The sequence below is a fragment of the Achroia grisella genome, unplaced genomic scaffold (genome assembly GCF_030625045.1).
Source record: "Achroia grisella isolate CSIRO2021 unplaced genomic scaffold, CSIRO_AGI_Agris_v1 utg640, whole genome shotgun sequence".
NCBI lineage: Eukaryota > Metazoa > Arthropoda > Insecta > Lepidoptera > Pyralidae > Achroia > Achroia grisella.
Window position 1 is genome coordinate 5123479 of NW_026712977.1, and position 12832 is coordinate 5136310.

The window sequence follows — 12832 nt, forward strand, 5'->3', positions numbered from 1 at the left end:
AAACAAAAGATTGAAGAAGATAAAAAGCGCCACGAAGAAAAACGTAAGCTAGAAGAAACTCGACAAAAAGAAATTGAAGAGAAACAGAAACTTGAAATAGAAACAAAACGCCACGAGGAAGCTAAGTTGGCAAGTGAGAAGAACAAATCCGATAAAAAAGAGAAGAAAAAACGAAAACAGGTATCCAGCACACAAAAAGAAACAGAATTATCGGAAGAAATGAATCTGAAAAATATGGAATTAACGAGACAAGAAGAAGAAGACAGAAAAATTGTGTCAGAGGAAAGTAATATAAAAGCAGATCAATTTGAAAATGAAAACATTGAAATAGTAAGGAAACGACTTGAAGATCATTTAGCATCAGAGAGGATAATAAATACAGAAGCAAATGGTAAAGAAAAGATCGATGTAGAAATTAAAGGTATAGAAGGGGGATGCTCGGGCGTCAATACAACAAATCTAAAAATAGATAAATTTGAACCAAAATTATTACAAAATAATCTACAAGATATTAAAGTCAAAGAACAGTCATCCGATACAACGAAGAAGACGAATGATTTAGTAAATATTTCAAATAATAAAAAAGCAGCTGGAATAGAAATGGGACTAATAAAGAAACTAGATGGCGAAGAACTTGAGATTAATTTAGGCGCACCGCAACAAAGTCGAGGTTATATTAAAGAATATCAGTATGAACCTTCAACTGAACAAAAAAAGCAAGACAATAGAGAAAATCCGAAATTTATCGATCACAGTCACAGAGATTATACTATGGAATTTGCTCGTCCATCTGGTTATAGACAGAAAGTACATGATATGAATAAATTTAGTACAGATACCTATAACCTTGGATATGGTTCTGAAATTTACAAAGCTGAGAAGTTAGTCCTTGATGCCAAAATTCGATCATCATTATCTCCATATCCTGATATTAACAAAAACAGTGACCCAATCGAGAAGCGAGACGTTAGACACAAGATAAAGGCTTTAAGTGAAGCTAGAAGTATTTTGTCAGAAAAGCGATCGAGTCTGCCTAGAGATATTAAAAGAAAACCTGTATTTTCTACACATTTAACAGATAGGACAGCTGTGGAAGGGTCGCGGGTTAAATTAACCTGCAGTGTCCTATCTTTAACAGACCCATCAATCACTTGGTACAGAAATGGTGCAGTACTAGATAATAAATTAAAATATAAAACCAGAGTTATAGATGGACTTATAACTTTGGAAGTTTTAAATGCTGTACCTAGTGATTCTGCAGAGTATAGTTGCACAGTAGAAAATGAAAATGGTTCAGTTAGTACTTCAGCTAATCTTAAAGTTTATCCGAGTTTTAAAGCATCGCCTATTCCCCCCACCTTTACACGGTCTATACGAGGTCAGTATCAATATAATATATTGGCATATCTCAGTATAACTGTAACGAAATAATTGAAATACTGTTCTCATTTCCAGATAATTACCATTTGGCTGAAAATGAATTAGTATTAGAGTGTAGAATACGTGGTCAGCCTCTTCCAACAATAACCTGGTTGAAGGATGAGAAACCAATTGTTACTAGCGAGAGGTTTCAGGCTTATTATTTGGCTGACGGTGTTTGTAGATTAGCAATAGAATCCCCTACATCGGAAGACAGTGGCAAGTATACTTGCAAAGCTGAAAGTTCTGTATGGTCTGATCAAATAAGTCACATAGTAAATTTCACAGGTACAGGAATTTTTAGTTTAAATTTATTCTTCAACTTTACTTTTTATAATTAATAAATGAAATTATTTTAGGTAGAGAAAACCGGCTTAGTCCAAATCTAGCAACGACTGAAAGATCACGTTTTAATCGTCAAGTAATGGAATCTAGGAGACCACATTTCACCAATGTATTATCAGATTTTAAGGTTGCTAAAGGAGGTACAATTGGTTTACAAGTTGAAATTAAAGGTTCACCTACTAGAGTTGAATGGTTACGTGAAGGTCATTCAGTTAAGGAAATGTACCAAAATGCACGAACATTTGTGGAACAGGGGCTATATACTTTAGCACTCCCAGATGTTACAGAGAAAGACTCTGGTTTATATACATGTAGAGCTTGGAGTAGTCACGGAACTGTTGATATGAATGCAGCAATAACCGTAGTGCAACCTAATGAGCTAGAGGGAAAACCTGCTATGATTGTTGGCCGTCCTGATAAAGATGTGCTCATTTCAGTCGGAGAAGATTTAAATATTTCCTTTAGAGTGCAAGGCGAACCAAAACCTAAAGGTGAGAAGGTTTATTTCTTTTTAAGAAAAGTTCTTTGATGAGCATGAGAGTCTAGATACTAGAAATTTAAAATATCCGAATATACATTTTAAATTTCTAGTTTCTAGCCTTATTAATAGTAATCTGATAATCTATCTTAATGACTGAGATGTTATATGACAGTAAAAAAGTATGTGCATAAATTAATAAGTATGTTTTGTGACAGTTATCTTCATGAAAGGCATTCGAGACATCACAAATAGTCAACGTGTGTGTAAGATGACTTCTGACGACTACGTCAAATTTACTTTAAAAAGATCTATTGTCTCTGATGCTGGCACTTACTGCATCCTTGCAAGAAATGCATACGGTTGTGACAGGGCTTTTGTCACTGTTGTGGTAAGAAAAAATACACAATACACACATAACAGTACATACATATATAACAGTAAGGTACTTTTATTTATTGGCTTGAACGAGAATAATCTCGTTTATATTACTTATATATATATTATAGCCAAATGCTGATTAGCAAAGTAATAGCGTGTGCGAAGTGATACAACACCGCTTTATCCTATAACTTAGACTGTGCGTCAAACCGAGCTAGCTATCCCAAAAAGGGTCTGCCAGGTTAAGTTTATGAAATGTGTTCGTTCATCCATTCCGTCGTTCGTCCATTGAAGGAATTTTAACTTATTGTTGTAGTTCTTGATCTAGAACAACCCTACGATTAGTTTCATGTCCCTGAACCAAATCACAAGGAAGTACTGAGGGTGAAAATCTTTTTTTTATTACGAAATTTGATTCCGGTTTTACCGCAATCTCACTTAATATATAATTGTCATTTAACACAGCTTGTTCTAAACTTTTATACGCAGAAAGCTCAAATAGTGCCTATGCACTCTTGACTGGAGTGACCCAATGTTGTAAGAACCAGAAAACACTGACGTTGGAATAGAGTTCCACTCCTTAGCTGCTCACATCACCCTTAAAAAGATTATTAAGGTTTATTTGTCCCTTCCAAAAATATCTTATTTGTTAATAAAATTCAATTAAGCATACATCATGCATTATTTATTTACCAAAAAGAATGAATAGTGAAATAAGAAACATAGTTTACTTACCATCAGGTTGGCCGTAATATTGTCTGCCATACCAATGACATAAAAGAGATGCTGGCAAGTATATACCTATTGCACTCAAGGAAATATTGAAATTAACCTTTGACAGCATTCAAACATACTCGGCCTTATTACAAAAAGATAAACCTGGTTTAGCACTAGTAATAAACCATTCACCAATGTATTCCTTATTACAAAATGAAGTTTATCTCTAAATCGTGATTCGTCTATGGTCTAAAGTTAGACCTGCGATGCCCCTAGTTTAACAGTGGTGTAAATGCAAAAAGTCAAACTCCATTTTAAAAATTCTATTGTAAGTTGTAGTTTTTGGAAAAATATTTTTACTAAATTAAAAATATATTAACTAAAAATATTTAAAGCAAATTTTACGACAATAAAAATATATAAAAGACGTTATTTGTTATTTTTTCACTCATTTGACTTTGAAATAGTCACCATTCGAACGATCCAATAAAAATATCTCGCCGTTCCTTTTCTCCGTATAGGACTCCTACTTGTAATTTAAAACTGATTTTCAGCCTAATAGTACATTAATAAATATTATATATTAATGAAATAGTTATAATGAAGACATAGATAAATAGAAATAAATTTATATTTAGTTTATACATTTTTCTTTGAACTAATATTATTTTTGATCTTTTCAGTTTTCTGGTAAAATGGAACGTAATTGTACGGTGACAGACATGAGTGACTGATTTCTGTATGGAATACATAATGAACGATTTAACTGTAGTACTAAGTAGTCCTCTGTTACATCTGGATTCGTAATAATGTTAGGTTTATTCCAAGTATTAACTTTAGGAATGGTTTAAACCACGACCATTTAGACCATGTTTCGTCCGAGTTTTAACAGATTTTTTGTAATAAGACCGACTGAGTTTTAAATTTATTTCAATATACAATAAATATATAAAATATATTGATATTTGGTAAACTTAAAATATTGAAAACATTATTTAAAAACTTATATTGAAAAGATCTGAAAGTATTTATAATTATTACCGACATCTCTGGTAAAAGAAACTAAAAATTAATCCGAGAGACGAGGAACGAGCCTATAGTTCCATAGCATATAACATTTAAATATACTCTGCAAAATGTGTGTATATCAAGGATTGCATTCACGATAATGTCGTCTGTAACAATGAGGTAGTTAACTATGTTAGAGGATAATTAACATATACCTCTGGCATTATCAAATATCAACTACCCTATTCGGGATAACAGTCGGACACACTATATGTGTGTGTGTGTATGTGCGAAAATTAAAATTAAGCACATACATAAAGGACGTCCCATACATAGCACTGAGTAATGCCCTAAGTAATCCCCTGAGAAGCCCTTCTATCAATTATATACTTTAATTTAAATTACAAAGTCATCTTTATTTAGAAGAAAAATCCCAACCTAAATTTTACAGAAAATATGTTACACAACTTATGTAACCAACTGTGACTGAAAAAAAATTATACAAGTTTATTTAGCATATAGTTTCAAAAGTTTGCTTATTATAAAAAAAAACAATCTACTGGAAACCATGAAATTTTTCAAAATATTGACAAATTGCTACTTTTAAAGAAATTTTATATAGTTAATATTACTAGGTTATAAATTTAAATGGCTAGGAAAACCTATGAATGTTTATTACCATAATAATGATATAACATTATCATAATTATGTTTAAACATAGTACTTTTATAGTTATCTTTTTTACAAAACAACAATTCTTCTATTTATACTTTTTATAAATAAAATGTTTGAAATGTCACATGTGGTTGTTAAAAAGGAAGAACTTTAAAAACAAGGTAAAAATTCTTGAATAGACGCTAGTGCAGATTTCATATTCTTATCAGACCAGACCCTTTGTATTATAACAATACCTTAAGGTAGAATATACCTAATTGAATTACTTTATTATGAAAAACTTAAATGCCAAATTTTTATTAATGTCTAATGTTTTTAGATTAGACAGCGAGCTTCCTCCGAAAATCTTATATCAGATTGGACCTATCCAATGGACGATTCAGCATTATCAATGGCTGAACGTAGTTATAAACGTAAGTAAACACTCTAAAATTTAGTAACATACTCCAATGTTTCATATTAAAATTAATACTAGTTTTAATATGGGATATGGAGTCCCGAGTAAATATCAACCGAATGGATTTAAATCCGCTATATCAATGTACTATTGATATAGCGAAACATACAAATCAATGGCCTATTTATTATTGATAATTTTAAAACTGAAATTTGTTTACCGCGGTTCAGTTACCTTCAATTGGCACACGATGTCAACTGGCAGTTTATCAACTATTGTTAAGGTCAATGTTGTATTCATACCGATTGATTGTTTTTAGCTGTACCTGACCGGATCCCGGGCGAACCAAGTGTCGTCGACGGAGGTAGTAACTGGGTATCTCTTGCTTGGCCTAAACCCGATTCGCGTGGTTCTGCTCCAGTATTAGCTTATAAAGTAGAAACCTGGCTAGCTGGCAAAGAAGGTGGCGCAAGGTGGTCCGAACTAGGTATAACTCCTCTTAATTCGTTTGACGCATTTAACCTCAAACAAGGAGAGGAGTATCACTTCCGAGTGACACCTAGAAACAGGCACGGGTGGGGAGAATCAGTCCAAACCTCCAACCCGGTCGGAGTAGGATTAGCAGGAGACAGACCTGAGTTTGTGGACATACTTCCCGGTCAACTCAAAGTGTTACTTGGGTCCACTGCAAACCTGAGTTGTAGTATCAAAGGGAAACCGATCCCGGAAATCGTTTGGATGAAGAACGGTCATGAGATAGAAGAAGAAGAAAGACGAATGAAGACCTCATTCAACGGATACAACTGTAACCTAACTATTAGCGATATTAACATTGAAGATGAGGCAAGATATAGTTGTGAAGCTAGCAATATTCACGGACGAGCCTCAACATATGCGCGCCTGGCTGTTGTCGCTGACAAACTTATATGGGAAGCTGATGCTAAACTCAAGAGGTGAGAGACGTTAATAACTTTTTTAGTTTTTTTGATAGGTACTTCTAGGTTATTGGAATCACGATTTACACAAGTTATCTTAATTTTGTTTTAATTTGTTAACAGCTATAACATACATAAATATAAAAATCATCATTTTATAAGTCATTTTTGGCCTGTGTTGTGTTGTGTGTGTGATGTAAGATGACAATAATAGATTATTTATTTATTAATTTACTAACGATAATGTCATAGTCAGTTAGTTTTATATAAAATATTAAATTAAAAAAGGAAGGATTCCCACTTATAACCCTTAATTTATTAACCCAATGGGTTAAAGCTGAATGTCATAAATAAATAAATAACCCTGGACAATTATAATACAACAGCATTTAATCCCACGATAAGCAGAGCTTGTGTTATGGGTACTAGACATCTGTTATAAATATTTAGATACTTTTTTCGTAAAATACATAGGAAACACCCAGACCGATACAAACAATCATAGTCATGAATACAAACGTTTGCACCGTATGCATAACATACATATAACAACAATATGCTAAAATTATAAATTGTATAAAGGTTTCCTTTGCCTTTGCTTTCTTTTAAAAATGTTGTGTTACCAACAAATATTTACAGAGAAAGATCAGCGGACGTAGAGGGCTTGTATCCCCCTCAGTTCACAATGCGTTTGAGGGACCGACGTGTGCAGGCGACGTACCCCGTCCGACTCACGTGCCAGGTGGTGGGCAGCCCCGCACCCTCCGTCACTTGGTTCAAGGACGGCGAGGAAATCACCCCAGACGGTATGTGAGCAATGCTGATTATTAAAACTGTTTATTGATATTTACAATTTCACCGCTAATGAATTTGATAGAATATACTTTCTTTGTAACATACAGTAAAGAAAATACGTAAATATTATGTTATAGAATATTTTAATAATCATTATCGACGAAGTCACCCTTCAAAATGTGGGCATGTCATGTATTGCGTTCACAACATCGACTGTTGAAAATTCCTCTGACTACCATCTGTGAAAACAATCCTGTGGGTTGTTGATCACATTATTTAATATAATTAATATAAAAGATACTTTATACATTTTTATTTAACTATGCTTCGCAATATCATTAATAAATGTAGACGCTTTTCTCTGCCAATCCGTAGTGAACTAATTAGATATAGGCGGCTGCCAATTATTTGAAATCAATAGTAATTATAAATAGAGCATAACTATTCTATTCAGATATGTATAAAAAGGCCACATTTATTATATGTAATAGATTTTTTTATATAATGTATTTACCGCTTATATATATGTACATCACCGTGGACATAACGCTACAGTGTGAAGCCTGAATGCCCGTTGTATGTACCTCTCATGTCATTCCGGAAGATAAATTAATGTTACTGCCACATCTTAACCTTCAACTGTATCACAAAATATAAAATAGATGCGGACAGGTACCCACGCAAACGATTTATACAAAATTTGTATTAATATTTTGATTAAGTACTACTATACTATAGAATTAAGATTAAGCAAAGTGAATAGTAATAATGTCCCTGGTAAATACACATAGCATCTTCTAGTCTCATGTTAAAGCAGTGGTTATGTTATGGAGACTGAACTAATGTAAACACTTAAATACTGTTTTAAAAATATACCGATTATGTGTGTATAAAAAAGAAAGTACATAGGAAACACCTAGACAATCTTAATCATGAGGTGCAAATGATTACATCGTGCGATGATTCCAACAATTCTTTGTCTATAAACCGCTGCGTTTTATTACACTCTACTATATCTTCTTTATTTAGGAAATATATATGTATATCAATATTTACTATTTAATGCCATCAGATCGACATACACAATCACAAGATGAGCATTTCCACACATTGGAGATTGCACCAACGGCTCTCGACGATGGTGGGCTGTATGAAGCTATGGCAAGAAACCCGAGTGGTGCCATCAGCTGTCGGTGCAGCCTCGTGGTAGACAAAGGAATCAGGGCGTACGTAGCTCCTGAATTCTGTTGTGGACTGGAACCACTTTATAGACTGAATGAAGGTAAGTGTTCTAAATAGAATTAATATTTGTTCTAGAAATGATTACACCGACAATGACTAGTCTAAACTAGTTTTCGGGGATATTATCTGAAATACGATATGGATTGTTTGGCACTATTTATTAGATTTTTAAATAATTTACACTAAATATTATAGTAAATAATTTACACTAAACATTAGAGTAAATAGTGCTAAAAATAAAGAGGGAAAATTCTACTTCTTTTATAGTTGTTTGCTAGTATAGCAGCAAAATCAACTTGACCAATTTGTATAATTTTAACTACATTACAAAGTAAACACAGGCATGCGGAAACGCCTGATACAGCTATTTTTATCTAATACTGTATTTCAGTATTAGATATATAGTAGACTATTATATAAAGATTTGATGACAATATTTTGGGTACTTAAATAATCTTTCATCATCAATAGGTGAAGAACTTAGAATATCAGCTGTAGTGGAAGCATACCCATCAGTCGGCGTAACCTGGTACAGAGACGGGGTACGGCTCCGTCCCAGCCGTCGAGCGATAATGACTCTAGATAGAGACGGTCAAATAGAGCTCGCTCTCGCTGCCGTAACTCCTCGCGACGCAGGAGTTTACACGTGTGCAGCGTCGAATGAGGTCGGCAGGGCGTCTACCTCCGGAAAGGTGGAGGTGATAGAAGGAGAAGGGACAGCTTGTTCTAAGAATTCACCACCGATGTTGATAAGTCCAGATGTACCGTAAGTACAAACAGAGGCTGATTGTATACAGTCGTCTGCATAAATTTCCCACTGTTAACTATTTCAGGTATCAAGCAGCTTACCTTGAAAGCTTCAGTTGTAGGCTGCTGATTAGGCAGTAAAATTACTGGATAAAAGGCAAAAGGCATAAATTTACTTCTGCGTAAATGTATAAAAATATAATGTACTTATACTATACATTATTTTGTAAATTTACATTCAATATACAGTAAATGTTTACAAGAAAGTAAATAGGAGACCATCTTGAAATAAAGGCACACGTTAAGGGAATGGATTTGCCGGAAACGGGAAACATAGTGTGAAAAGCGTTCTTAGAGAGTATAAATTTATTGACGTCTCCTTCCAAATCTATTGTCTGTATTAAAATACTAAATTGAATTAACCAATATAGTTCAAATATGTGACGTCACACTATAACATATATGTGGTATAGTGTGACGTCATAGATAATCATTATTATATATATGTATACTTTCATTTTAGATACTCCAAAGAGCCGATGTTCATACGGAAGCCGAGATCCAGCGAGGCCAGGGAAGGTGATACTGTCATTATCCAGTGCGAAGTAGTTGGCGATCCCAAGCCGGATGTATTTTGGCTGAGAGACTTCTTGAAAGTACGAGTATTTCTATTTTTAAAAAGAAAATTAAAGTTGAAGAATTTACTCGATTCGGTTAAATTTTATTGTGTGTATTATGTAACATTTTTTAGGCACTCACTTTTACGTTAGACCCCAAAATTGCTATATTTTTCTTATTCATAATGTGATTTATTTTTTATAAAATTTGTTTTTTATAACTCCGGTAAGAACTTTTTTAATAAAAATAAAGAATTTATTTTTTGTTGTAATAAAAAAGTAATTAATATTTGTATACCAATTACTACTGTAATACTGATCGCTTTATTTGCAGTTTAATGAACTAATAATATAATTAACGGTAACTTTAATGAACTAAAAGTATGATTAATAAACATTAATTGTCCATCAGCCCGATTACTACCGCGACGCAACACATTTCAAACGTGTAGGCGCTGGACCCGAGTATCAATTCGAGATTCCACACGCCAAGCTCGACTACACTGGAGCTTACTCAGTAGTCGCCAGGAATGTTCACGGTGAAGCTAAAGCAGTTATATCTCTTCAAATATTGGCTAAAGGTAACAACATCAATAAATATACCGTCAGTCAATATTATATTTACATGTATAGATATCGTTCATATTTTCCTCATGTTTCAGATCCAAGAGCAAGCGAAGATGTCCATAATATACGATATGGGTGAGTTAGTATTGAAATATTCTCTTCTAAAGCGATTTTGTTTTTATATATCCTCATTAAAGAGCTGCAGAAATAGATATTGGGATATACAAGATTGTCCAATTGACCATTGACCAGCACCCAAATTATTAAATATTTACATCGCACCCAAAATACTAATATATTATATAATATTTCTGGTACACTTAGATAAATTTATTATAAGTATTGGCGAAATGTTTTACAATATAGGTAACATTAAAGTCACATAAATGAGATTAACCGGGAATCCATATTTTCCGAGTTATAACATTATACAGTAATAACATTTCATAATATAGAAGATGAGAAAGAGATTATTATGACTTTATAGATAGATATTATATACTCAATAGATAATAATAATAATAGTATCTATCGAGTGAGAACCTTGGTGAATTAATACAACGCCAACTAGTCCCACGGTAAGCAGAGCTTGTTTTATGGGTACTAGACAACTGATATAAATACGTAGATTTTTTAAAATTCATACGTAATATACATAGAAAAAACCTAACCGATATAAACAATCATACTCATGAATACAAATATTTTTACCGTGCGAGGAATCGAACCTGCGTCCATCGGAAATAACGCAGTATGCTAAACCGCTAGACCACCGAGGCCGTTAGATAGACGTGGTTTTTAATTTCAATATTTATGTTTAGTCGCGTGGAAGTTATACCGCGTTTCGAACGAGAGCTCACGGATTTGTTGTGCCACGACGGGGACGCCATCGAGTTTGAGTGTCGTGTTTCTGGGAATCCAGATCCTGACATTAGATGGTTCCATTATACGGAGGTACGCATATATAGATTTACTTGACACTCACAACACTCAAATTAATAATTAATTCCAGGACTACACACTTCGTCTGTAAGCGAATTGTCCAAGCAAAGGGGTCACTGTTACTGTTACTACCACAGTCGTGTGAAACTATTCAACATATTTTATAGAAAGATCAATTATCAATTAATTAATATCTGAACTATATTTTATGAACGGAAAAAAGTATGTTCGAAACAGGCATTTTTCCATTCGGCAAATGAAATTATAGTTTATGGCAGTCGGGACACTAACATGACTGAACATATATAGTAGTCTTGTTCATGTATACTACACCCCTTTTAGGTGGCTTAGTAGATATACTAAGCTTTATCTATGTTAGTGATTTATGGAGCCTTGCTATAAGTAAACAAGACTGTCAAAAATTGAATAATACTCCTTTAAGTGTTCCCCTCCACGGAAATCTTTAGTAAAAGGCGAAAGAATTATACGTTTTGAAGGAAAACCAGAGTTAATAGACAATTTCCTTTCAGACCTTAAATAGACCGTCTGAAAATCTTAATAGCGCCTTTTAATGTTTTGAGTAGCGTCATCTAGTGTAGGGTGTTGTAAATATGAACTACACGTTTTAGCAGACAGTCCATTACAATTGTTGTTTGAGTTATTGAACATTATGTGCTCTGTAATATAACAATGTTTTAATGAAAATATTAATCTAATGGATTAAAAAAAAAGAGATGTGGGTCTTCTAGTATAGAACCTAAATTCTGTTTGTATTATACAAAAGAAACAAATTTTGTAAGATAGCAGCTTTAAGTTACATCACTTCTATTTTATTGTTGTATATTATATTATATATAATATAATATAATAAAATAGAAATGATTTAACTTAAAGCCATATAACAATGATAAAATATTTATATTATAATAAAATATTCCAGTAAATACTATTTTTATAAACAGTCGGTTGTATATTTACATAACTGTCGATTCAATTGTTTACCCTAATAATCTGTTATTACGTACTTACTTAAGAAATAATAAAAAAATATTTTTTTAATATATTATAAAATTACATTGTTTTTTTCACGTGTTTCATTATTTATCTACTAAAGAAGTAGTTTCTAAGGGCTTACTTTAAATTTAAATTGTACGTGAATGTATTGAAGTCTTTTTAAATATTTGCTCAAATAGGTACACTTTTTTACAGTTGATCCGTAAGTGTCCTGATTTTGAGTGGTCTTGCGAAGATGGCACAGCTCGGTTAAAAATCAAGCAAGTAACGGCTGAAGATGAAGGCACCTATCTCTGTGAGGCATCCAATAGCCTGGGGAAGGCCACATCGAGCTCGTGCCTCGTCGTCTACCGTGAGTAGACACCTAATACTCACCCGAGTATAATTCCTGTATTATATTTATTTCATTATGACAGGACAGAAAATATTATTATACATTGTAATCTTAATAATATATTGTAAACATTTTCTGTCCTGAATAATAACACAATAATAAATAGAAATATCCAAATAGATGGGTTCATCTATTTGGATATTTCTATTTTTCTACTC

At 33.1% G+C, this 12832-nt stretch overlaps 1 non-coding gene across 1 annotated transcript; it reads right to left on the minus strand.

Moving 5' to 3' along the window:
* Nucleotides 1-11657: 11657 nt before the first annotated feature.
* Nucleotides 11658-11777, minus strand: LOC131849374 (U5 spliceosomal RNA). The gene has a single exon (XR_009357792.1). It is a non-coding gene; the product is annotated as a U5 spliceosomal RNA (small nuclear RNA).
* Nucleotides 11778-12832: the final 1055 nt, after the last annotated feature.